Raw genomic sequence first — 25,858 nt, forward strand, 5'->3', positions numbered from 1 at the left:
CCTCCCCCAACCTCCAGGGAGGGGAGAGGAGCTAGAGTTGAATCAACTGCCAATGGCCAATGGCTTAGTCAATCATGATTACATAATGAAGCCTCCATAAAAACCCAAAAGGACAGCTCATCAGCCCTTTTTCGGAGAGCTTCTACGCAGGGGAACCAGAACACTTCCATGTGCCACTAGGCCAGGGCCCAAGCTCCATGAGGACAGAAGCTCCTTTGTATCTCATCTTATGCGTCTCTTCATCTGGCTGTTGACTCGTATCCTTTAATATCCTTTGTATTAAATCAGTAATCTAGTGAGAAAATGGGTTTTCTTGAGTTCTGTGAGTCGTTCTAGCAAATTAATCAAACTGGAGGAGGGGGTGGTGGGAACCTCTGGTTTATAGCCAGTCAGTCAGAGGTATAGGTGACCACCTGGACTTGTGATTGGCATCCTGAGTTGGAGGGGGTTGTTGGAACCTCCAGTTTGTAGCCCGTCAATCAGAAGCACAGGTAACAACCTGGGCTTGTGACTGGTGTCTGACGTGGAGAGTGGTCTTGTGGGACTGAGCCCTTTCCCTGTGGAATCTGATTCTATCTCAGGGTAGATAGTGTCAGAACTGAGTTGAGGGGCCGGCCCTGTGGCTTGGTGGTTAAGTGCGTGCGCTGCGATGCTGGTGGCCCGGGTTCGGATCCCGGGTGCTCATCGAGGCACCACTTCTCCATTCATCCTGAGGCCGAGTCCCACATACAGCAACTAGAAGGATGTGCAGCTACGACACACAACTATCCACTGGGGCTTTGGGGGGAAAATAAAATAAATAAAATCTTTAAAAAAAAAAAGAACTGAGTTGAATTCTCAGACACCCTGCTGGTGTCTGAGAACCGCCTGTTGGTGTGGAGAAGGCTGCACACGCACGCATGTTGGAATTGGGTCCAGGAATGCTTTACACCTTCATTTGGTTGTTTTTTTGTAATTTCTCTCTCTTTATTGATATTCTTTTTTTTTAATAATTTTATTTATTTTTTCCCCCAAAGCCCCAGTAGATAGTTGTATGTCATAGTTGCACATCCTTCTAGTTGCTATATGTGGGACGCGGCCTCAGCATGGCCAGCAAAGCGGTGCGTTGGTGCGCGCCTGGGATCCGAACCTGGGGCGCCAGCAGCAGAGCGCATGCACTTAACTGCTAAGCCACGGGGCAGGCCCTTTATTGATATTCTTTATTTGATGCAATGTTGTCATCGTACTTTACTTCTTTAAGCACAGTTTACTTGGGTTCTGTGAACGTATTTAAATTGGTCAAATGGAGGTTTTTTCTTTTAAATCTGACATATGGTCACTCTCACAGGCAGTTTCTCTTCTTAATTTTTTTTTTTTTGGCGTATGTGTCATACTTTCCTGTGTCTTTGCATGTCTCATAATTCTTTGTTGGAAAATGGACATTTTGGATAATATAGCATAGCAAATCCAGGTACTGGCTCCCCCCCTCCAACCAAGGCTTGGTGTTGTTATTTGCTTGTTTATTTGTGGAGTGACTGGCTGGATTGATTAGTGACGTCTACGTCCCTTCCTCGGTGTTAAGCCTATGATGTTGCTCCAGAGGGGCACAGCTTTGTTTGTGCCCACACTCACCCTGGGATGACAGTGGTCTTGGCAGGGCTCTCTTCCTCTCGTTGTCTGAGTATGCTCAGCTGATAAAATAACTGCCAGCTATTGGTCAATTACTTTCAAAAGTGCCCAAGGGCATAAAATGGTCTAAACTAATGCATTCAGATTTGGACTCATTTGAAGGGATAGTTCAGGAGGTCAGTAACTGAGACTTGTTCTGACCCTACCTCCCTGCCCTCCCTTATAGCACTGGGGGCCCACTGTAGCTGGGGACCACAGGCTGTGTGATTTTCAGTATTTGTAAGCGTCTCAGCAGAACAATAAAGCATTTGGAGTATGTGTTTGGGAAGCCAGGTTGTGGGGGGCATGGAGCTGGGGTACATGAGGTAGGAGGGCTAGGTCTTCCCTACTAAGCAGGATTTCCACCTTATTAAATGTTCCAGGAGGGACCCAGGGCCCAACCCATGACCTCCAGGTCCCTACCCTGCCCCCACTTCACAATGACTGAGGACCGGCTAGGGACATAGGAGGGCATGAGGTCTCCAGGGATGGAGGATGAAGAGGCAGGAGCAGGTGGGAACTCAGAAGTTTAATGAGGCAGGAGCTGGAGGCAGAGGAGGAAGTGAAGGCAGACGGGGCAGTGAGGCCGGTCACTGTGGCAGGAGGCTGAGCAGGAGGCTAAGTAGAAGGGCAGCTGCAAGGCAGTGAGGCTCCAGGAAAGCTGTCTGAGTCCCTGAGCTCAGCCGGTCACCATAGCGGTCCAGGAGCATCAGGACCACTCCATTGGTCCAGCCAAACCCTTCCTGGAGAGAGGCATGGCCAGTGAGGGAAGACCTCTGGGGAAGCCCTCAAGTCCTTTTAGAGGCTGTGGGATCTTCACCCGGAGACTCTGGCCCCGCCTAGCCCCAGGGGTACCAAGGGGGTACCTCCTCCCTGTGGGCCCACATACAGGGGAGGAAACCGAAGCCAAGAGAGGGGAGGTCATGGTCATTTGTGGGGACAGCAGAGCCCCAGAGTTCTCTGGAGGATGTCCCACTCACCTGAACCTCATACTCCCCTCCACCACCCGGCTGTCCACCGTTGCTGATGTCATACTGGGGACAAGAGGACGTGCTCTAAGGTCAGATGCTGCCCCCAGCCTCCACACCCCAGCCCTCTAGGGGAAGCAAGAAATGGGAGCCCCTTTGGGAGAATCCACTCTGGCCTGCAGCTCTGACCCCTGCAGTGCCCGAGAATGGCCACCAGGTGCCACCCCTGTCCCTGGCTGTGCTGGGCCTGGGCTTTGCAAGCCTGACAGTTTCCCCATCTCACCATGAGGAGGAGGCCCCGTGGGACTGGGCTCAGGGCAAGCTCACCTTCTCATACATGGCTGACGTTTTGGAGTAGACATCAAAATTGGTTCGGATACAGCTCTGGGCCAGCTGGAAAGCCACTTCTTGGGCCCGAAGTGAAGGAGACTCGATCAGACCTAGACCTCACCCCAGGCAGGACCCTGAATCTCCAGAGCCCCCATCCCAGGGGGAGCAGAGGCCTGAGCCTTACTCTCCTCCAGGAGGGAAAGAGGTCCGAGCCCTAAGACCTCCTTCCTGGAACCACGGGCCAACTTCCTGTTAATCTGGGGCCCGAGTTTGGAGGGAGAGGGGAGGGCTGATATCCCTCACAATTGGGGTAGACATAAATGTTTGCTGAGTGGGAGGCTGAGAGAGCAGAGAAGTCAGAGAAAGACCCTGCATCCTCTGCACACACCTCCCCAGGACCAGGGAGGCTGACCCTCTACTCCCTCGAGGGTAAGGCCCTGGGATGTGCCCCATCCCTGCCTCCTGCCTCTGATGACCAGGTCCCGCAGGGGTGCCCAGGCATTGGGAAAGTCCTACTGCTGGCCTGTATTCTGGAGAGAGGTTGGGATCCCGTACTGGTAGGTCAGGATCTGGCTGTCCTAGAAGGTTCCAGACATTACTATGACTATGGGTGGGAGCTGGACAGGGAGCCAGGAAGCTGGGCGCTCCTAAAGCTAGATGTCCTTCCCTGGGCCTTCTTGACTCACAGCTTCCCCCTGGTGGCTGCAGTGGGACCTGCAGGCTAAGACGCTGGGGCGGAGCAGGAGGCAGTGGCTGCCACCTGCCAGGGGTTACTGCTCAGAGTCAGGGAGAGAGCAGATGGTCCTGCCCCCAGAGTACCAGCCCGCCATGCTGCCCCCCTCACCTGCAGGTATTTCAGAGCCTTGTTCACGTCGCCCGGGTCAGAGAAGCAGCCGGCCCAGAAAGGAGTGGGGTTGAATGGGTAAAACTCCCAGGTCTTTCTGTTCTCAAGGTAGTAGTCGAAACGGACACCTTCTCCTTATCAAACAAGACAGCCTTCAGGGCAGCCAAGTGCTATGTCTGCAAATTTCAGTACTTAATACCTGTGTAGCCATTCTCTGGGTGGCACTGGGTTTAGATGGAATAATCAAGGACCCAATCCTTTGACCCTACAGAAGCTCTCTAGAAAGAACTTCTGATGGGGAGGAGGGGAAGGTCTACTCCTAACTCCTCACCTCCTGCCTGAAGCCCTTTCCAGCCTCCCCCAGGCAAACCTAGCCTGTCCTACCACCTCCAGGCTGCCCAGTCCTGCCCCTTCCTTACACCAGTGGTAATTGCCTGCTGGGCTCTCTCTTCCCTGAGCTCCTCAGGCCAGGCCTCTGCTCAGGAATGATAATTGCTACTGCCGATTGTAGCCAAGCCCTGGGATCAGCACGGTCTGTCAGGCACTTTCTCTCCTTTGTCTGAGGCTCAGAGAGGGCAGTGGTTTGCCCAAGGCTGCACAGCAACTGTCCTCCTGCCCAGGCCCCAGGGCACCTGCTGACACAGAATGGTGCTCCGGGCTCCTCTGCCAGCTAGCTTGGGCTGCTTCCTCACGCAGCCCTGCAGGAACAAACCTGAGCCACTGCTCCCCTCAAAATTGCTGAGAGAGGCTGGCTTCTCTCCCACTAAAACCACCCTCCTCTAGAACTAGGAGGGAATGAACAGAGAAATGCCAGATGTGGACACACAGCAAGCCCCTCTCTGGTCCTACAATTGCTCTCCCTCAGCTGCGTTCATCCACATCCGTCTCACTGGGGAAAGGGCTTGGGATTTCATCCACACCTGAGCCAGAGAATGGGGGCCCTGAGTCTCTGGGCCTGGCTTGGGGATGGCAGCAGAGATTCGGGGGGCAAGGTGAGCCAGAGGAAATGGCCCCCCACCTGGGTCCTAATAATGGCCGCTGCTCAGTGAGCACCTGTGGGTGCCAGGCAGAGTGGTCAGGGCTCCTACGCACCATCCCCCCAGTCAGGACTCCAGAGGCCGGCATGTGGGGACGAGCACACCAGGCTCCCAGCAGCTCAGGCCTTGACCAAAGCCACACGGCTGAGCAGCAGCAGAGCCAGAACTCAAGCCCAGGCTGCCTGGCTCCAAAGCCCAGAGCTGCCAGCCCCAGCCTCCTTCAGCCTCCACTCTGTGAGGGCTGTGCCCTCTCTGCTGACTGCAGGTGAAGCCAGAGGTCCTCAGCCACCCTGAGCAGTTCTCTCTGATCTACTCAGAACACCCCTTCATTGTGCCTGGCGGGCGCTTTGTCGAGTTCTACTACTGGTGAGCAGCCAGGGGCCACAGAGGCGGGAGTGGTGGGGAAGCCAGGGTCAGCGGGGTGTCTTGAGCAGGACAGGGTGCCCTCACGTGGCCTGGGTGTGCAGGGCAGAGGGAGCTGTGAGGAGATGCCTGAGCTGTCCCTTCCCCCAGGGACTCCTACTAGGTGATGGAGGGTCTGCTCCTCTCTGAGATGCCCGAGACAGTGAAGGGCATGCTGCAGAACTTCCTGGACCTGGTGCAAACGTAAGAGGGGGCCGGGCACCTCAATGGCAGGGTGGAGGAGAAGCAGGTGCCATGGGCTTGGAGCTGGGTCTGCCTTGGCTCTGGCGGCCGGGCAGAGGCATCTCAGCAGGCCTCCTTCGTGGCAGCTACGGACATATCCCCAATGGGGCCCGCGTGTACTACCTGCAGCGGAGCCAGCCCCCACTCCTGACCCTCATGATGGACCGCTATGTGACTCACACCAACTACACCGCCTTCCTACGGTGGGCACCCCTCCCTGTGCTGCCCTGCAGCCCCCATACCTGAGACCTCCCAGGGCGGGACTGGGGAGGTGTGCCTGGGCTGAGGGGGTGCCTGGCTCCACCCCAGGGACAACATTGAGACCCTGGCCTTGGAGTTGGACTTCTGGGCTGAGAACAGGAGCATCTCTGTGAGCTCAGGGGGAAACAGCTACGTCCTGAATCGCTATTATGTCCCTTATGGAGGACCCAGGTGAGGAACTGCCCCGCCAGCCTCCCAATCTCCTGTCTATTCACTCTGGTTTGAGTGTCATGAGAACGCCCCTGGGCAAGAGGGTGAGTGACAGCCCCACCTCTCAGACGGTGACACGGAGTGGGTCGGGGCCTCTGTTCTCGGGAAAGGAGTGCCAATCTGTGCTCTGGGGGCAGTGTGGCCCCAAGCTGACACACCTCTTTCCCTGCTCCATCCCACTTGGCCAGGCCACATAAAGACCACACACAGGCTACAGAGGAGACTTGCCCAAAGTCCAGGAGGTGGTGGTGAGGCAGCACAGCATGCCCTGTGGTGCATCCTCATTCTCCTGGAGGTCCAGTCTCTGTTCTAGGCTGTCCCTGGGGAGAGAAAGACCCCAAAGGGCAATGGGAGCAGGCAGGACACCACCGGGATTGGGGGCCGGGGCCTGCAGTGAGGGAGAGCTGTAACCTGGCATGAGGTGAGGAGGAGCTGGCATGGGGAGGACATGGAGGAGGGCAGACCACCATGGGGCTTGCTTGTTTGCAGCTTGGCCACCAGCCTGCACACCACAGCGCTGCCCCCTCCTCCCAAGGCAAGGCCCGCCCCCTGGCCAGGGCCTGGAGCAAGATAAGGGAACCTCAAGTCCCCTCCCCCTGCACCCCTGCTCAAACCACAGCCACCTGTGGATCAAAAACACCTCTTTTTTTTTTAACCCTCAGTTGCCTGAAAGATGTGCATGGTTGGGGCTGCGGCTGAGTCATGAGAGCCGCCTGTAGACACAGTGGGGGACTCCTGAGCGCTCGCTCTCAGACTTTGCACGTTTCTGCATTTCTGCACGTGGCAGCAATTTTTGCAGAAAGGGTGTGGAGGGTGCATCTGGGCAGGCACCAGTCTGCTGCAGCTGCCTGTGGCTGCCTCTGCCCACCCAAACTCTGGTTCTCACCTCAACCACTGTGACTTCCTCTCCCCGTGGGAACAGGGCACAGGTCAGGGGCTCCTGCCACCCCGGACTAGTGGGCATCTTCCTGCCAGGCCAGGAGTTCCACTGCCACAGCCCGGTATCAGCAAAATTCAGATGCTCCCGGGTGACCCCAACTCAAGTCACGCAGCCTTTCTCCCGCACAGGCCTTGTAATCAACGGGATTAGCAATGTCCATAAATCTCCATGAGAGGTGTTTTACATCAGAACTGGGTCCCAGGAGACCCCAAGTGATGTCTTGACTATGCCATTACAGGCTGTGTGCCCTTGGACCACTCACTCTGCATTCCAGGTCATTTGTATTTAAATTGAAGGCTTTGCTGTTAGGGGATACAAACTCAAATTCCAGTACACAAATGTGTGAAATAAGTTGGGGCTAAGGGAACTAATAGGGCAAGGGGGATGATGCGTGGCAGGGCCCGTTTTGTGGGGTGATGGGGATCGGGGTGCACTGGAAGCACATTTCTGTGTGAAGAGGGTCTCCGTGGCAGAAGATGGTGACGTAGGGAAGGTGGGGTTCTTATTTGCTAGATCTTCTGATTTTTCAAAGTAAGGTGGAAATCCATATATTTACATGAGATACCCCAATTCTTAAGTGTCTCAATGTCCCATGTCAATCCGGGAGTGATTCCTGTGTGCATGTGAGGAGTGGTGAGGCAGAGACCTGACCCCACCATGGGGCCGCCCCTTCCCCCGGAAGCGTCCCGGACCCTGCCCTCAAATGAGAGCTCAGCCTGGGACGTTGACTCGCGATCATTTGATGCCCTTTTAGATTGATATACTCGGTGCATATTGACATCCTTAATGTGCAGTGATCTCTTACAAATCAGAAAGAACACTGTTATGCTTGGAAAAAATCTACAGAATAACCAGAGATGGTCAGTAAACCTAATGCTCTCTTTATTCTTCTCTGGATCTGGATCGGGCCACGGCCCACAGGGACACGGCCCCAGCTGCCCCCAGGTGTCTGTGCCCTAACCTTCTTGGATGTCCTTGCCACTTGGATGTCTCACCACTCAGCGTGTCTGCCCCGTATTTCTTAACACATTTGCAAGCAGGTGCGTCTTTGGTGGGGAAAACAACACTTTAAAATATTTATTCAGCTTTAATTTCGCAGTGAAGCTGCAGGCCGTGTGGGGGAAGGCCTGGGAAGGGGACACCGAGAGACAGCTCAGCTTTTCCTAGTCCTCAGTAGCTCGGCTCTGGGGCCAGACTTACAGCCTCACCCAGCAAAAGCCATGAGACTCACCGGACCCGCCATCCTTGGAAGGCGGCTGGCGGGGGTTTCTCATTAGCCCTACCCCAAAGTATTTTTTTGAGGAAGAACTACTTCTTTCCTTCTCAGTGTCTATTCTTAGACACTGAGACAACTGGTAAAGCTGGTAACAATATGACCAGTTTTAAAAAAAAGTTGATTTCCCAGGCGTCCCTGCAGTTAGAGGTGGCCAGGGACCCAGTTCTGACAAAAGAGATGTAAGAAGAAGTTAATGGAAGAGGTTCCTGGGAAAGCTCCTTAAAGGAGAAAGACAGCTGCGTTGCTCTTTGCCCTTTGCCCTTCCCCCTTCTTCCTGCCATGGGCACAGATGAAGTGCTTGGAACTGCAGAAGCCACCTTGCAACCACGAGGCAATGAACCCGAGGCTGAAAACCACATGCTTAAGATGGTGGAGCAGAGAGATGGAGAGAGACTGGGGGTCCTCGATGGCAGCTTTGAGTCCCAAAAGCCCTGTGCTCCCATTATATGAGAAAAACAAACCCCTTAGTTGTTTAAGGGACTGTTTTTCAGATTTTGAAAACGTCTGTCACTTTTGGCTGAATGGAGTCTCTAACAGGTCCTTCTTCCAAGGCCTTCCGGTCAGTACATCTTTCATTCCGGTTATGTGTCCAGCCGTGTTCTAATGTCCCAGTAATATTGTGGCTCCTGCCTGCCTGGCCTAACCTCAGTCTGGCTCCAGATGTGAGGGGCAGATCGATCGATTTATCTATCGTCTGTCTGTCTGTCTGTCTATCTATCATCTAGATCTATATAGCCATATATCTGGTGATGCTAAGCAGGTGCCCTGACCACCTTCCTCACAACCTTGTCACGTGGACATCAATTCCAGGCCCTGGACTTCTCATCAGCCCTGGTGCAAACAGTTCCCGGAACCTCCTCGGGCAGTGAGGCCAGCGTGGTGTGTGCCTGCCAACTGAAAAGTGACACTTAGGTGTCTGGGGTACTGGCCATGCTCTATTTCATGACCTGATCACAAGGTATCTGCTTTCCAGTGATCTGTTAACCTGTCACACATGTTTTATGCACTTTCCTGCTTTGTGCTACAGTTCATAATAAAATCATTTGAAAATTTTAAGAGCGAGCCCATCAGCCTGCTTGGTTTGGCGCATTTGGATGGGAGGGGAAGGGGCCGAGAGCAGTAGCAGCCTGAAGAGCCAGCGTGCGAAGCAGCCTGGAGCACAGGGCGGGCAGGTGGCGGCTCTGACTGATCCGTGGACTCGAACGCGAAGCTGCCAGTTGTTCATTTGCTCAGAATAGTGCACACCTGCAGATAAGCAGTTTCTATTGTGGTGAGAAGTAGTTAAACAAATAAGAGGGCAGGCGAGGAACAAGCTCGTCTTGAACATGGCAGCCCTTCCCTGCTGTGAAACTACTGCTTCGGTCTAACACGCCCACTCACTTTCCTCAATCAGTGCCGCGTGCAAGTGCGGGAACTCGGGGCCTCAGGGCACCTGTGCCCAGCCACAGCGTGTGGCCTGCAACCTCCACCCCATACTGTTGGACTGCTGATGCCGAGGCTGCCTCTGAGTCGGGGTCTCAGAGACACTGACTCTGGTTCTGCACATTAGGTCTCCATGAGTGCAGGCAAGTCATGTGACCTCTTTGAGCCTCAGTTTCCTCATTTGTGAAGTGGGGATAATCTGTCTCCTAGAGGGTTGTTGTAAGAATTATAGATGATGTGTTTTAGTTTCACAAATAGTCAACCAAGGGCAGTGCCTATTTTGTTAACGGGTAGAGGCGCCCCAGTCAACTCCATTCTAATAGCTGAGGCGCCAGGAGAAGGCCTGTTCCCTTTGCTCCACCGTGTAGGCCTCACATGGTGTAGCTGACAAATATCGCCAAGGGCTCGAGAGAAGGTGCATTTAAGTTACTGTCAGACCACCCTAGGAGGACCTCCTTGTCAGCCAGTCACCACAAGCCTGCTCCTCCTGGACCCTCATGCTCTGAACCTTGTATAACACAAATCTGTGGCCCGAGGTGGGCTGGCAGGCGCCCACCTGAATATTACTTCCAAGAATAACTGGTGGTCAGACAAGCAGAGACCCGCCTCAAGGCAACAGACTACTGTCTTGTGGGGCCTCACCACGGTCTGGATGGAGTCCAGACAGGCCTCTTGGCTCGCCATCTGCATGAGAGTGAAGAGGGACAGGAGAGGCTGCTCAGAGCAAGCCCATGCACAGAGGCCTTCAGCTCAGCACAAGGGAATGGAGACCCTTGTCAGAAACATGGGGACTCCATTGTAGCAGACATGTCTGTCTCAGACTTGGGCGGGACGGGGGTTCTCGTTAGTCTTCATGGAGAAGGAGGGGCCTTTGGCAGATGATGCTGAGCGTGAACATCGACCACCTTCTTCACAGCCTTGTCAGTGTGGAAATCAATCCCAGAGCCTGGACTTGCTGGAGCAAATGCTCCCTGCATGCCCCTCACACAGTGAGGCCAGCCTGGTGTGACACTGCCCACTGGAAAGTAATGTTTCCGGGTTTCCCTGTAGAAGGCAGCCTTTAGTGCCACAGCTCATGCAGGCGGCTTGCTAATAGCTTGGATTCCACACAGTTTCTCTGTCCCTCTGCTCCTGAAGATTCTTGGGCAAGAAGTATGTGGTTTGGTCACTGGAGAGGGTGGGCCGGGAAGGATCTTCTGACGTTGCAACTTCCAGGCTCTGCTCCAGACTTGGCAAATGAGTGGAGGCTGCTCAGGTGACATGAGGAGGGACCATCGGTGTGTGTGGTGCAGACAGGGCTGTGGCGAGACTCCTACTTACCAGGCATACATAATATCTTGTTCCTTCAGAATATGAAAAACTCAAAACCTATTGAAAAGTTTAGAGTGTAATGATAAGAAATGTAAGTGTGCCTACCACCTAGCTTCGTCCTATTTTCTTCAAATTTTGTTTTCAGGACTGAAACATAACAGGTCCAACTGAAATATCCTGTCTACCCTTCCTGCGTGCATTCCTGCCCCTCCCAGCAGAACTGCTCTCCTAGGGCCGGCCCCGTGGCTTAGCGGTTAAGTGCGCGCGCTCCGTTGCTGGCGGCTCGGGTTCGGATCCCGGGCGTGCACCGACGCTCGGCGTCTCCGGCCATGCTGAGGCCGTGTCCCACATACAGCAACTAGAAGGATGTGTAGCTATGACATACAACTATCTACTGGGGCTTCAGGGGGAAAATAAATGAATAAAATCTTCAAAAAAAAAAAAAAACTGCTCTCCTGAATTTGCAGTTCACCGTTCCCATGCATGTCTTTACTCTTTTGTATAGTATCTGTATAGTACACCACGTATAGCATTGCTTTGCATGTTATTTTTGATTGTGGTAAAATATAAATAACATAAAATTTACCATTTTCACCATTTTTTTTAATCTTTTTTTTTCTAAGGAAGATTCGCCCTCAGCTAACGTCTGTTGTGAATTTTCTCTATTTTTTTGCTTGAGGAAGGTTAGCCCTTAGCTAACATCTGTGCCAATCTTCCTCTACTTTATATGTGGGCTGCTGCTGCAGCATGGCTCACGAGTGGTGTAGGTCTGGGCCCAGAATCCAAACCTGCGACTCTGGGCTGCTGAAGCGGAGTGTGCCAAACTTAACCACTACGCCATGGGGCCAGCCTCACCATTTTCACCATTTTTAAGTGTACGGTTCAATGGTATTAAGTACTTTCACATTGTTGTGCAACCATCACCACTATCCATCTCCAGAACTTTTCCATGATCCCAAACAGAGACTCTGTGCCCATTAATCAATAACCTCCCCTATTCTCCCCTCCCCACAATCCTGGCAACCACCATTCTACTTTCTGCCTCTCTGAATTTATGGTTCTTCATATAAGTGAAATTATATAGTATTTCTCCTTTTGTGTCTGCTTTATTTCACCTAGCATAGTGCGAGTTCATCTATGTGGCAGCATGTGTCAGAATTTCCTTCCTTTTAAAGGCTGAATAATATTCCATTGTATGTATTTACCACATTTTGTTTATCCATTCACCCATTGATGGACACTTGGGTTGTTTCCACCTCTTGGCTATTGTGAACAATGCTGCTATGAGCATGAATGTACAAATATCTGTTCAAGTGTTTGCTTTCAGCTCTTTTGGGTATATACCCGGAAGTGTAATTGCTACGTCATACGATAATTCTATGTTTAATTTTTTGAGGAACCACCATACCTGCTTTGCATGTTTTAAAATCTTATGTACAGATTATTGTAGTGTATCATTTGACAATTTGCTGCCTTTTTTTTTTGGTGCTGGTATGTTTCTGAGATTTAGGCATGTTGAGACCTGGATCTAACCTGAGCATCAATGTCTTTTCACTTACAACCTGAAGTGTTGTTATTTGGACTTATTTTTACCATCTTATTTTGGTGGGCCTTTCCGCTTGTTTGTTTCCCTTCCCTGGTCTCCTACTCCTATCAAACTTATTTTTCTAGTTTTATTCATTCATTTGTTTTCCTGGAAATTATAGATTTCATTCCTATTCTTTAGTGCTTATCTCTACATCTTTTCACATGCACGCTGGCTTTAATCAGGAACTCGACTGTCCCCTGAAGGAGGATGGGTCTTTAGAACGCTTCAAGTCTGATCACCCTTCCGCTTGCCGCGTTGCCATCCAGCACTTCTGCTCCTCCGTGTCTTCATTCCTCTAACCCATCATCACGGCTGCTGGGGTTTACCCACAGGTTTACCACCTGGTTTGCTCTCCATTGCTTTTTACATCTCCCTCCTTCTGAGTTCAATTTCCTTTCTCTTAAAATAAATGTGTTAGCAGCTGTAAATCCAATGCTATGTTATGGCAAACTCCCTCTTCTTCATCTGAAACAGTCTTCTTTTCCCCTTCACACGTGGTGGCGGATTGTCACACAAAGCTGGCCAGCAACTGCTTTGTCCATTCCTGTCATGCACATGTCACTCTTCCCATTGCGAGGGGGAGTTTATTCTCCCCCCTCAAATGTGGGCTGGCCTTGTGACTTGCTTCCACCAACAGAATGTGGAAGTGACACCGTGCCAGGTCCAGGCTTAGGTCTTAAGAGGCCTGGAAGATTCTACTCTCACCCTCTTGGGATCCAGCCACCATGAAACTAAGTCCAGTTGCCCTACTGGAGAGAGAGAGAGGGCCTGGAAGATGAAGGACGACAAAAGAAGGGGGAGGCCTGGGCAGCCACCAGCCGTTCCGATCCCTTCAGCAGAGGCACCGCACGTGTGTGGTGTGAGTGACGCTGTCGTGGATCCTCCAGTCCCTGCTGAGCCCTGCCAAATCACAGACTTGTGAGCAAACGGGTGGTGGTGGTTGTTTAAAGCCGCTAAACTTTGGAGAGCTTTATTACGCAGCAGTCTACAACTGAAACACTCTTGAATGAGTCATTTTCTGTCAGCACTTTGAATTTAGAATTCCTCTGACTTCTGTCTTCTAGTGCTACTGTTGAGAAGTCTGCTTTCTGTTTCCTTTGTCAGGTGCCCTTTTTTTTAACATTTTTAAAAAATTGAGATATAATTGACATATAACATTATATTAGTTTCAGGTGTTCAACATAACGATTCGATATTTATAATATGTTGTGAAATGATCACCACACTACGTCTAGTTAACATCTGTCACCATACATAGTTGCAAAAATTTTTTTTCTTATGATGAGAACTTTTAAGACTTACTCTCTTAGTAACTTTCAAATGTATAATACAGTGTTATTAAGTATAGTCGCAATGCTGCACATTACATCCCCAAGACTTATTTATTTTATAACTGGAAGTTTGTACTGTTTTACCCTCTTCACTCATTTCACCCACACCCCACCCCCCGCATCTCTGGTAACCACAATCTGATCTCTTTTTCTATGAGTTTGGTTTTTTTTATTCCCTTCCACATATAAGTGAGCTCATACAGTATTTGTCTTTTTCTGTCTGACTTATTTCACTTAGCATAATGCCCTCATGGTCTATCCATGTTGTCTCAAATGGCAAGATTTCCTTCTGTTTTATGGCTAAATAATATTCCATTGCGTATATATACAACATTTTCTTTACCCATGCATCCACTGATGGACACTTAGGTTGCTTCCATACCTTGGCTACTGTAAATAGTACTGCAATAAACATGGGTTTTGAGTTAGTGTTTTCATTTTCTTTGGATAAATACCCTGAAGTGGAATAGCTGGATCATATGATAGTTCCATTTTTAATTTTTTGGGATACCTCCATACTGTTTTCCACAGTGGCCGCACCAATTTACAATCCTACCAATACAAGTGCACAAGGGTTCCCATTTCACCACAGCCTCACCAACACTTATTACTTGTCTTTTTGACAATAGCCATTCTAACAGGTGTGAGGTTGTCAGGTGACTTTTAAAATCATCTCTTTATCTTCCATGTTCTTAAGTTTCTCTAAAATATATGTAGTTTAGGCTCATCTTTATTTTTCCTGCTCAGAAATTGTGCTGCCACTACTGCTTCCACCTTCTCTTCCTTGTTCTTCTGCAAATATTTTTGAGCACCTGTTATGTGCCTCTTATGTCCCCTGTTTTAGTGGGGGAGAGACCCTGAGAATGAAGCTAGTATGGAGAAGAGCAGAGCTGAGATTTGGAGAGCAGATCCAGAAGGCGTGGTTGAAACCCGCACCATGCCCCACCTAAAAGCAAGGGGCATATCTGCCTACCCATTAAGTTTTTGGCAATGAGAGCAATAATTGCCTTTTTCGCTTAAGGCAGTTTTAATGGATTTTTATGCCATTTACAAGTGAAAAGGCACTAACTGATACATGCCCCACCCCATCACACTAGATCTGGATGTCCTTTCTCTGTGCAATTTTACATTCATATCTTCATTTAATTAGTTTATTTTTAATTAATTAATTAATTAAACTCATTTAATTTTTTTGTTTCTATTTGGCCTTGTTCCAAAAAAAAGATTTAAAATCACTTCCAAAGATGCATAAAACACAAGGTAAAATAATTTAGAAGTAAGTATTACTGTGCTTATTGAATCTGAAGAGTCATATCTTGCACTAATACTGAAAAATTCTCAACCATTATCTCTCTCAATATTGCCTCAGCCATTCTCTCTTCTGGGATTCCTTTTAGACAAATGTTGGCTCTTTTCTTCTGACTCTTCATGTCACTTAACCTCTTTTTCATAATTTCTATTTCTTTTTTCTCTGGGTAATTTTCTTAGATCAGTTTTCCAGTTCATTATGTCTCTCTTCATTTGCGTTTAATCTTCTGTTTAACTCATTTATTGAACTTTGCATCTCAGTTACTATATATATATATATTTTTTTTGTGAGGAAGATCAGCCCTGAGCTAACATCTGTGCTAATCCTCCTCTTTTTTTTGCTGAGGAAGACCGGCTCTGAGCTAACATCTATTGCCAATCCTCCTCCTTTTTTTTTTCCCCCAAAGCCCCGGTAGATAGTTGTACGTCATAGTTGCACATCCTTCTAGTTGCTGTATGTGGGACGTGGCCTCAGCATGGCTGGAGAAGCAGTGCGTCAGTGCGTGCCCGGGATCCGAACCCGGGCTGCCAGTAGCAGAACGCGCGCACTTAACCACTAAGCCACGGGGCCGGCCCACAGTTACTATATTTTTTATTTCTATAAGTTCTATTTGGTTCTGGTTCATATCTGCCTATTCATAGTGTTTTATTCTTTTCTTATGCTTTCAATTCCTTGCATGCATCTAGACCTTTTAATCATATCTATTCTATAATATCCTTATAGTGTTTATATAACATCTGAATTTCTTGGAGGTCTAGTTTTGAGGTTAAGGCTGCTGACTCTTGCTCATAGTGGTTGTTTCTTTTCTGCTTTCTTTCTCTGTTTTTTTGTAATTTTGGATTGTGAGCTCATGTTCAGTGGGGCTTTACCCTTTGAATCCTGTGTGACCTGGGCTGACAGCATGATATTCCAGAGTTATTTTGTGATTGCTTCTATCAGGCACCCCAACAGAATCACCCACTATGAAAAAAATTTTATGTTATTCTCTTGTCTTGCTGCTAGATTCCACTTAAATAACCATGAAGTTAGTATAAACTCAAGCCCCAAACTTACATGAGGCACGGAACTGTGTTTAGAAATTCTGAAAAGGAGAATTTCATTTTCCAACCAGAGCCCAGGCTGAGACACACCTCTTTGCTATTTTCCTTGGCTAGGGGAAGGATGCTTTTCTAGATCATCCTTTCACTGAGGCTGTAACTCTCTGAGGATTCTGGATTTAGGTGGGGACTCAGCTGTACCTCTCCATAGTCCTTCAGTGGTATTGATTACCACCCCACAGGGTAGATTTTTTTTTTTTTTGTGAGGAAGATCAGCCTTGAGCTAACCTCCATGCCAATCCTCTTTTTGCTGAGGAAGATCGGCCCTGAGCTAACATCTATTGCCAATCCTCCTCCTTTTTTCTCCCCAAAGCCCCAGTAGATAGGTGTATGTCATAGTTGCACATCCTTCTAGTTGCTGTATGTGGGATAATGCCATAGCATGGCCAGACAAGTGGTGCGTTGGTGCGCACCCGGGATCTGAACCCAGGCCGCCAGCAGTGGAGCGCGCGCACTTAACTGCTAAGCCACGGGGCCAGCCCCCGCAGAGTAGCTTTGTTTCTGGCTCTTGGTGAGTTCTCCTTTCTCATGAAATCAGATATACATTAAAAGAGTCTTTGCCACATTTTATCCAACATTTTAGGCATTTGTTATGGGAGGGTTTTAGGCTATCTAGTTTTTGGTATTTTCAGAAACACAAATCTGGATCCCTCACCCAATTTGTCTGTGATTACAGTTTAAAAAAATTTTTAATGTGAAATCTTAATTTCATTTATTGATATTCTTCTCTTTGAAAATAACTTCTTGGGCTAGCCCTGTGGCCTAGTGGTTAAGTTCAGCATACGGGTTTTGTTCCCAGGTGTGGACCTACACCACTCATCAGAGGCCATGCTGTGGTGGCATCCCACATACAAAATAGAGGAAGATTGTCAAAGATATTAGCTTAGGGTGAATCTTCTTCAAGCAAAAAGAGGAAGATTGGCAACAGATGTTAGCTCAGGGAAAATCTTCCTAAGCAAAAAATAAATAAATAAAACATAAAGAAAACTTCTTACATACTAATGTAGGAAATTTAGAAAATTTAAATAAACAAACAAACAAAAAAATAGGAGCTGGCCCCGTGGCATAGTGGTTAAGTTCACACGCTCTGCTTTGGCAGCCCAGGGTTTGCAGGTTCGGATCCCAGGTGTGGACCTACACACTGCTTATCAAGCCATGCTGTGGCAGGCATCCCACATATAAAGTAGAGGAAGATGGGCACGGATGTTAGCCCAGGGCCAACCTTCCTCAGCAAAAAGAGGAGGCTCGGCAACAGATGTTAGCTCAGGGCTAATCTTCCTCACCAAAACTAACAAACAAACAAAAAATCCCATAACACTACCATCTTGGGGCAATGTTTTAACCTTTTTTTGACAGGCTTTTTTCTAAGCATATATCAAGATCTCATTTTCTAAGTCAAAAGTGGGATCCTGCTACACATATTCTTTTATAGCCTGCTTTTCTTCCATGTAACAACACATGTGTTAATTTTCTATTGCTGCACAATAAATTACCACAAAACTAGCAGCTTAAAACAACACACATTATGATACTGAACACAAACATAGGTTTGTTTACCTGTCACACGGTAGGGCCAGTAACTGAAACGTCAGCGTTGTGGCAAGGAAAGAGGGTTTATTATTATCGAAAGGCAGCCAGACGAAGAGATGGGACTTACAACTCAGATCCACCTCCCTGAAGGGAAAAAAGGGGTTTTTATCTGGGCTTTTAGGTACAGGAGGAGAACATGTGCTGGGGTTTTAGGTAGGGGAGGGGGAGCATGTGGCCTTGCTGGTTGGCGCCTTCCTGTCAACCTTCGTTTGGCCTTGAAGACTGAATCTTGACGTCTGGACCTTGAATTTCTGGGAAAGACAGCTCACTCATATACTAAGAAGGGACGGAAAGACCTAGTTAGTTTTGAACAACAGTTGATTATGTTGAATATGCACAGCTGCAGTCAGCAAAGCTTATCTTAAAGTTTCGGCTCTAGGGAAGATTTTTTAACCTCTTAGCTCTCGCTTTCAATTATCTCGCAGTTTCTGTAGGTCAGAAGTCTGGACACAGCTCGCCTGGGTTCTCTGCTTCAGGGTCTCATCAGGCTGCTTCAGGTTTTGGCTGGGGCTGTGTCTCATCAGAGGCTCAAGTGGAGAAACATTCACTTCTAAGCGTCTCAGGTTGTTGGCTGAATTCTTGTGTTTGGAGGACTAGAACTCGGGTCCCCATTTTTTGCTGGGGGTTGGCCAGGGGCGGCACTCAGCTTGTAGAGACTGCTAGTAGTTCCTTGCCACATGGTCCTTTCCAGAGGCCCTCTCATAACATGGAAGCTACGTCTTCAAATTCAGCAATGGAGAAAGATCTCTGACCCTCTGGGAGGGCCTAGAAACTCTTTCAAATCCTTCCAACTGATTAGGTCATGCCCATCCATGATAATCTCTCATTTGAGTAAGTCATGTGTCACTTGATGGAGATATATTTTGAGAAATGTGTTGTTAGGCAATTTCTTCGTTGTGCAAACATCATAAAATGTACTTACACCAACCTAGATGGTATAGCCTACTACACACCCAGGCAATATGGTGCTAATCTCATGGGACCACCATCATATATGCCGTCCGTTGTTGACCAAAATGTTGTTATGTGGCATGACTGTACTTCAAAATCAACTGATATGGGACCTTAATTACATCTGCAAAATTCCTTCACCTTTGTTCTGTTCTGTTGGCTAGAAGCTAGTCACAGGCCCCACCCACCCTCAAGGGGAGTGGATTACACAGGGAATGAACACCAGGGGGTGGGAATCACGGGGACCACCCTGGGGTCTGTCACCACATGTTTGTCTTTCCACATCGCGTCACAGTAGTATGGATTCTACTACCATATAATGTTAACAGCCTCACAGCATTCTATCATATGGATGCACCATAATTTAATTAACCAATTCTCTATCACTAAACACTTAATAAACAGAAGCATTTAAGTTTACTCCCTTTTTTTCCTACTATAAACAATGCTGGAGAGAATGCCTTTGTACCTATATCTTTAGGCACAGCGGTGTTAGTTCCTTAGAATAAATTGCTAGACATGGAATCGCAGGGTCAACGGATTCACAAAATCTTAGGCTTTTGATACAGATTAGATGACATTCTTTTTGAACAACCAAGAGTTGAGGCCCTTGCCCTGGCATTGTGCAGCTGAAGACAATCTCATGCTGTAAAGCGAAGCAGCAGTGGTTAGAGGAAGTGGGTAATGCTTGTTGTGGTGTACTCCTTCTCACTTGGAAGTCAAATAACTGGAAAGTGTGTGGCTGTGGTCCCACGTCCTGCCCTGTAGAAGTTGGGGAAGAGTTTGCATCTATAATCTCATACATTCATGGGTCTTGATCATGGGGGAAGCAGAGAGACTGAGAGCTCTCGTGTGGCAAAGGCTGCAGCCTTGTCACTGTCATGGAGCACAGCACACATCTCCCAAGGCCCCTAGTTTGTTTGCATTCATCCAGAATGCGTGTGACTTCTGATGGTGTGAGCTGGGAGACAAAAAGGCCTCTAATGTGCCCCAAACAGAATTTTTTTTTATCTCTTCTTTCTTTTTTTTTATTCTATTTTTTTTATTGTGAAATTTTTGTTGTACATTATTATCAGTCACCATATAAGTGCATCCCTCCACCCCTTGTGCCCACCCCCCACCCCATAGTCCCTGGTAACCACCAAACAGTTCTATCTGTGCGTGTGCCAAACAGAATTTCACTGGGTCCCAGAGAGGAGGCCAAATGTGGTAACTTCCCAGCAGGGTGGATCCCCAGGTTTTGCGGAGCCTGAGCTTAAACAATTTGGGGGACCCTCTTTAAGGAAAAGAATCAAATCATGAATACAAAGTTAGGTACAGGGCTGTTGCTGGGTCCCACGTGTGTGGGGGGCACTGGGGCTTAAGCATCACTAACTTCACAGGAAATCTGCCCCTGCTTGCTGTGACTAGGTTGGCCCTGCCTAGAGTCCAGTTTTGTTTGTTTATTTCCAAATGTATTAAATGAGATATTTTCCCTTCTTGCCTTTTGCAAATGTATTCAAATTTAAGAATTGAGCAAGTCTTCAATAAAATAGTCATTTTTGGCAAAATTTCTCTAGTTTAACCCTTCCCTACTCAAATTACTAACATGCATGACAGGAACACAAAAGATGCCAAACCCCACTAGCCTTGGTTGCAGTGTGGAGCCTGGAGCACCGAGGAAGGTGCTAGGGCAGTGGGAGGTGGGCGAGATTCTTCTAGCATTCCTTGAGTCTGTCCGCACCGGGCACGGTGCTAGATGATTACACTGTCTTGGTTCACCCTTTTGCCTGCCATGGAGCTGACACTCCTTGGCGGCTCAAAACAGCTCCCATTTAAGGGGGGAAATGCCAGGACACCACAAGTTGAAGTTCAAATATGAAACTGTTAGCAGAGTAATTTTGGCATAAAACCCACTGCATCAGTCAGTCTCCCAACAGGAAACAGATGGCACATTCAAAATAGGATAATTTGAGGAGGGTTTATTTACAAAAAAAAATGTGGGTGTCAGGGAACCGCAAGGGATGGTGCAGTAACCCAAGTTTAGTAGCCGCCAAGCATTGCCGCCACGAGGCTTGAAGGGCTGAGGGAGGAAAGAGCTACTGGCATCCACAGGGAGAGAGCTCTACCTCAAGGCCGCAGCGAGAGAAGCCATGATCATTGGTTGAGGGACACAGCCAGCTCACAGGGAGGGAGTAAATAACCTGACCTCACTCTCCTCTCTCTCCGATCTCCTGTGGGGCTCCGCCCGGATGCAGAGGACACAGGATGTGGACCATACAGGTCAGCTCCTGAGGCAGAGGGCAGAGTGGAGAAGGTGACGGGGGTTGCAGCGTGATCTGGAGGGGCAAAAAAAGGTAAATGGCACAATCTCCCCCTTAGGCCCCTCGGCATCCACTCTAGACCTTTGTCCAAGGGAAAAGCTTGTCTCCAACACCGGGGACCCATAAAGTCCCACCAGCTAGCGTATCACTGTGGGATGGTGTCAGCTGGTCATACTCCCAGCTCAAATCACTGGTGTTCTTCAGATAAGGAAATAGGTAAAAGACGGAGATAAAGAAACAATTATGGTTCATGAAACATAGCTGCCACAGTCCCCACCTCTATAGCTGACTCCAAGGTGAAGGTAATCCTAGCTGCCCTCTTACGCCTTCCATTCTCTGTTCTCCTTAACTTCTGCCGGCACCTTTTGGGACAGGGTTCTTTACCTGGTAGGGTGACCCGAATCTTCATTCTTGCAGGATCTGAGTCCTTGGTTGCCTTATTTTTTGAGTTGCCACAGTTTTCCATTGCCCAGGACTATTGGACTAAGGGGTGCCCCAGTGATACCCCTCAGTTCAGACACTGTCCTTCTTGCCCCCATTCATTAGCAGACACCCTGTTTCACCCTGGTAGCCAAGATCAATCACTCCACCCAGTACTGTGACCCCTTTCTGTGCTTGTTGGCTCAGTGGCATGTGGAGCCCTAAATGAGCTAGGGTGGTTTCAGCTTCCGATTCATCAGAATCATGAGTGTGTTCCCTGGTAACAGCTTTTCTTCTCTGGGTACCAAGACCTCCAACTCACCAATCTCAAGGTTGTGGGGAGAGAGGAAGCAAACATTTTTCTAGGAATAATAGCAAAAGGGGCCATTCTCATCTCCACTCCTTGGTTCTTAGACCCACACATTCTGCCTGTGAAGAAGATGGCACCATATGGCCACTGGTTTCCGGCATATGCTAGATCTTGTAGGACAGCACTCAAACCTTGCAAGATGTTATTTCTCAGCAGATAATTCCACCATTCCATCAAGCCAGAGTCCTCCAGGGGTCTCGGTGAGGCCAGGCACAAATCATTAATCTCACTGTAATCAATAAACAATGTTGACATCCAGTATAAACCTCCCTGAAAGTTATCAGAACCATGGTTATAAAGCAACACTATTAATCATTATGTTTCATGCCTTGACCAAGGGTCGGTGCCATGCAAGTACTTCAGCTGAACAACTCAGGCCAATTCCAGGCCTGTTGGAATTGACCCCCAGAATGCAGTCCTCCTCCATTGCCTGGTCATGAGGGACTCCCCATGAGGCCATAGGTGTATTTAGGCAGCACTTTAGAAGGTTACAGTATCTTAGTAGAGACCCTGTGATCATCTAGCCATGGCCACAGATCCACGTGGTTCAAAACACTCGATGACCATTTAGGCTCTGTGGCTCACTGTGGTAACTTTGCTTACCTTGTCTCTGATGGTTAAGCACCTTGTCTTTGCCTCTCAGAGTCTCCATTATTCCCACTGAAATTAAGGAACCCAGTTCCAACATCCCCACTGTCACCTCCAATGTCTATCACAGAGCTCTTTGTGGAGGCTGGTCCTCCCCTCACCAATACCTTTCTCAATGCCTCAGTGAAGGGCATGTCTTTTAGCCCTCACAGAAAGAACAGATACGGGGAGGCTGAGCAGGCTGCACAGAATAGGTCCATTCCAATGCACTCATTGCCTGGAGCCTTAGGATTCCTTTCCTGATGAGCTTATGCCAGAGAAGACTGGCATTTTGACCTCACTGATTGTAGGCCAGTGGTTCTCAAACTTCAGCATGCATCACGATCACCTGAGGGGCCTGTAAAATACAGAGTGCTGGGCCCCTCCCCAATAGCTTCTGATTCAGGAGGTCTGGGTTGGGGTCTGAGAATCTGCATTTCTACCAACTTCTGGGTGCTGCTGATACTGCTAGTCCAGGTACCACACTTTGAAGTTCTCAAGAACCACTGCTGTAGGCCACCAATATGTCCAGGCTTTAATTAGCCAATTTAGCAAATTACAAATGCTACTTGAGGCTGCTTCAGCCAAAACATTAGGTGACCTCACCCATCATTGAATTTGGCTCCATCAACAGTTACATTCCATCCCCTTTAGTTTAACATGCTGAAAATTCACTCCTACATGTGTTCCCCCACTTCTTGCTAATACAGATTCCAAGATCTTGTAACTCTTTGGTGTATAAGTGGGCCTTGTGCCTCACTGAATGAGTTATGTCTAACTCTCATCATGGGCCTAGAGGGATGAGAAGAGGAGCCTGGGGAGAGTCGCATTTAAAAGCTTTTACGGAAAGAAAAATTTACTCCTTGGCAGGCAGGGTTGAGAGGGGTTGGGAAAGTGGGGGGTAGTGCATTTGGGGGAATTTGGAGGCTCAGAGGTTGGTTTATTTATTTATTGCAGACATTAAGAGATATTGTTGGCCCTATAACATTAGATTCTGAAAGTGTCCCCACCCAGACCTAAATCCAAGAGAGAGACATTTATGAGTTAGAAAAATTTTTTTCTTTTTTTTGTAAGGAGGACTAGCCCTGAGGCTAACATCCGATGCTAATCCTCCCCTTTTTCCTTGAGGAAGACTGGCCCTGGGCTAACATCCGTGCCCATCTTCCTCTACTTCATATGGGATGCCGCCACAGCATGGCTTAACAAGCAGTGCGTTGGTGCATGCCTGGGATCCGAACCAGTGAACCCCAGGCTGCGGCAGCGGAGCGTGAGCACTTAAGCGCTGCGCAACCAGGTGGCCACAGAAAAAAAATTTTTTTAAATAAACTTTTTTTTTCCTTTGGTGAGGAAGATTGGTCCTGAGCTAACATCTGTTGCCAATCCTCCTCTTTTTGCTTGAGGAAGAGTGGCCCTGAGCTCACATCTGTGCCCATCTTCCTCTATTTTGTATATGGGATGCCCCAGAGCATGGTTTGATGAGTGGTGTAGGTCGGTGCCTGGGACCCGAACCCATGAACCCTGGGCCACTGAAGCAGAGTGTGCCAAACTTAACCACTACGCCACCTGGCCAGCCCCCTAAACTTCTAATTTTAGAATAGTTTTAGATTTACAGAAAAGTTGCAAAGATAGTACAGAGAGTTTCCATATACCAGTTAACCCTATTATTAACATCTTACATTTGTACGGCACATTTGTCACAATTAATGAACCAATATTGATACATTTTTAGTAACTAAAGTCCATGCTTTACTCAGATTTCCTGTTTCTCGCTTATGTCTTTTTTGTTCCAAGAGCCCATCCAGGATTCCTCTGTACCTTTAGTCATCATGTTTCCTTAGGCTCCTCTTGGCTGTGACGGTTTCTCAGACTTTCCTTGTTTTTTATGACCTTGACAGTTTTTGAGGAGGACTGGCTAGGTATTTTGTAGAATGTCCCTTAATTTGAGGTGTCTGATGTTTTTCTCATGGTTATACTGGGGTTGTGGGTTTTAGGGAGGAAGACTGCAAGAGGTAAAGTGCTCTTCTCATCACATCATATCAAGGGTGGATACTATCAACATGACTTTTCACTGTTGATTTTGACCTTGATCACCTGACTGAGGTCGGTGTTTGTCAGTTTTTTGTGTTATAAAGTTACTCTTTCCTCCCTTCTTTCCATACTCTCCTCTTTCGAAGGAAATCACCATGTGCAGTCCACACTTCAAGAGTGGAGAAAGATACAAGGTTTTCAGCTTGGTTCAATGTATGCCCAAATGCCACCTCCCACATCTCAGAGTGCTACTCCTGCCCCACCAGTGACCTTCTGGAACGTAAGAGACCTGGTAGGGTTGAACACTCAAATCGGTGCTGCAACTCTACAGGCCTTAAAATCAGAGGCAGGGCTTGGTCCTCAGCTGTATGTGCTCTGTGACTACATATGACTCCTTCAAAGCTTCCCTTAAGGACTTCTGGTATTCCCTGCATCTCTCTTTTTTTTTTTTTTGTGAGGAAATCAGCCCTGTGCTAACATCTGCCAATCCTCCTTTTTTTTTTTTTTTTTTTGCTGAGGAAGACTGGCCGTGGGCTAACATCCGTGCCCATCTTCCTCCACTTTATATGGGACGCTGCTACAGCATGGCTTGCCAAGCAGTGCGTCGGTGTGTGCCTGGGACCCGACCCGGCGAACCCCGGGCCACCACAGCAGAGCGCGCGCACTTAACCGCTTGCGCCACTGGGCCGGCCCCCCATCTCTTTTTTTAAAACAGCTTTACCGAGGTATAATTGACCTACAATAAACTGTACATGTTTAAAGTATGCAATTGAATGTTTTAACATATGTACATACCTGTAAAACCATCATCACAATCAAGATAATGAACATATCTATCACTCCCAGAAGTTTCCTCCTGCATCTTTATAATCTTCCCCTCCCTCCCACCTCTCTCCCACCTCTCACAGCTATTTTAAGATTCATTCACGTTGTTTTGTATATCAATAGTTCTTTTTTATTGCTACATAGTATTCCATTGTTTGGGTATACCACAATTTGTTTATCTGTTTACCTGTTGATGGATATTTGGGTTGTTTCCACTTTTTGGCAGTTAAAAATAAAGCTGCTGTGAACATTCATGTACAAGACTTTATAAGACCACACATTTTTGTTTTCCTTGGATAAATATGTAAGAGTGGAATGGCTGGTTCATATGGTAGATGTATCTTTAACTTTTTAAGAAACGGCCAGCCTGTTTTCCAAACTGGTTGTACAACTTTACATTCCCAAAAGCAGTGTAGGAGAGTTCCAGTTCCTCCATACCCTTGCCAACATTGTCTGTCTTTTTTTGTGTGTGTGAGGGAGATTGGCCCTGAGCTAACATCTGTGCCCATCTTTCTCTACTTTACATGT

The 25,858-nt window shown here is 48.1% G+C and overlaps 1 pseudogene; it reads left to right on the plus strand.

Annotated features, from left to right (window-relative positions):
- Positions 1-4,281: 4,281 nt before the first annotated feature.
- Positions 4,282-7,961, plus strand: LOC147916698 (trehalase-like; annotated as a pseudogene).
- Positions 7,962-25,858: the final 17,897 nt, after the last annotated feature.

The sequence above is a fragment of the Ceratotherium simum genome, chromosome 7 (assembly GCF_057802395.1).
Source record: "Ceratotherium simum simum isolate JZ-2026a chromosome 7, ASM5780239v1, whole genome shotgun sequence".
NCBI lineage: Eukaryota > Metazoa > Chordata > Mammalia > Perissodactyla > Rhinocerotidae > Ceratotherium > Ceratotherium simum.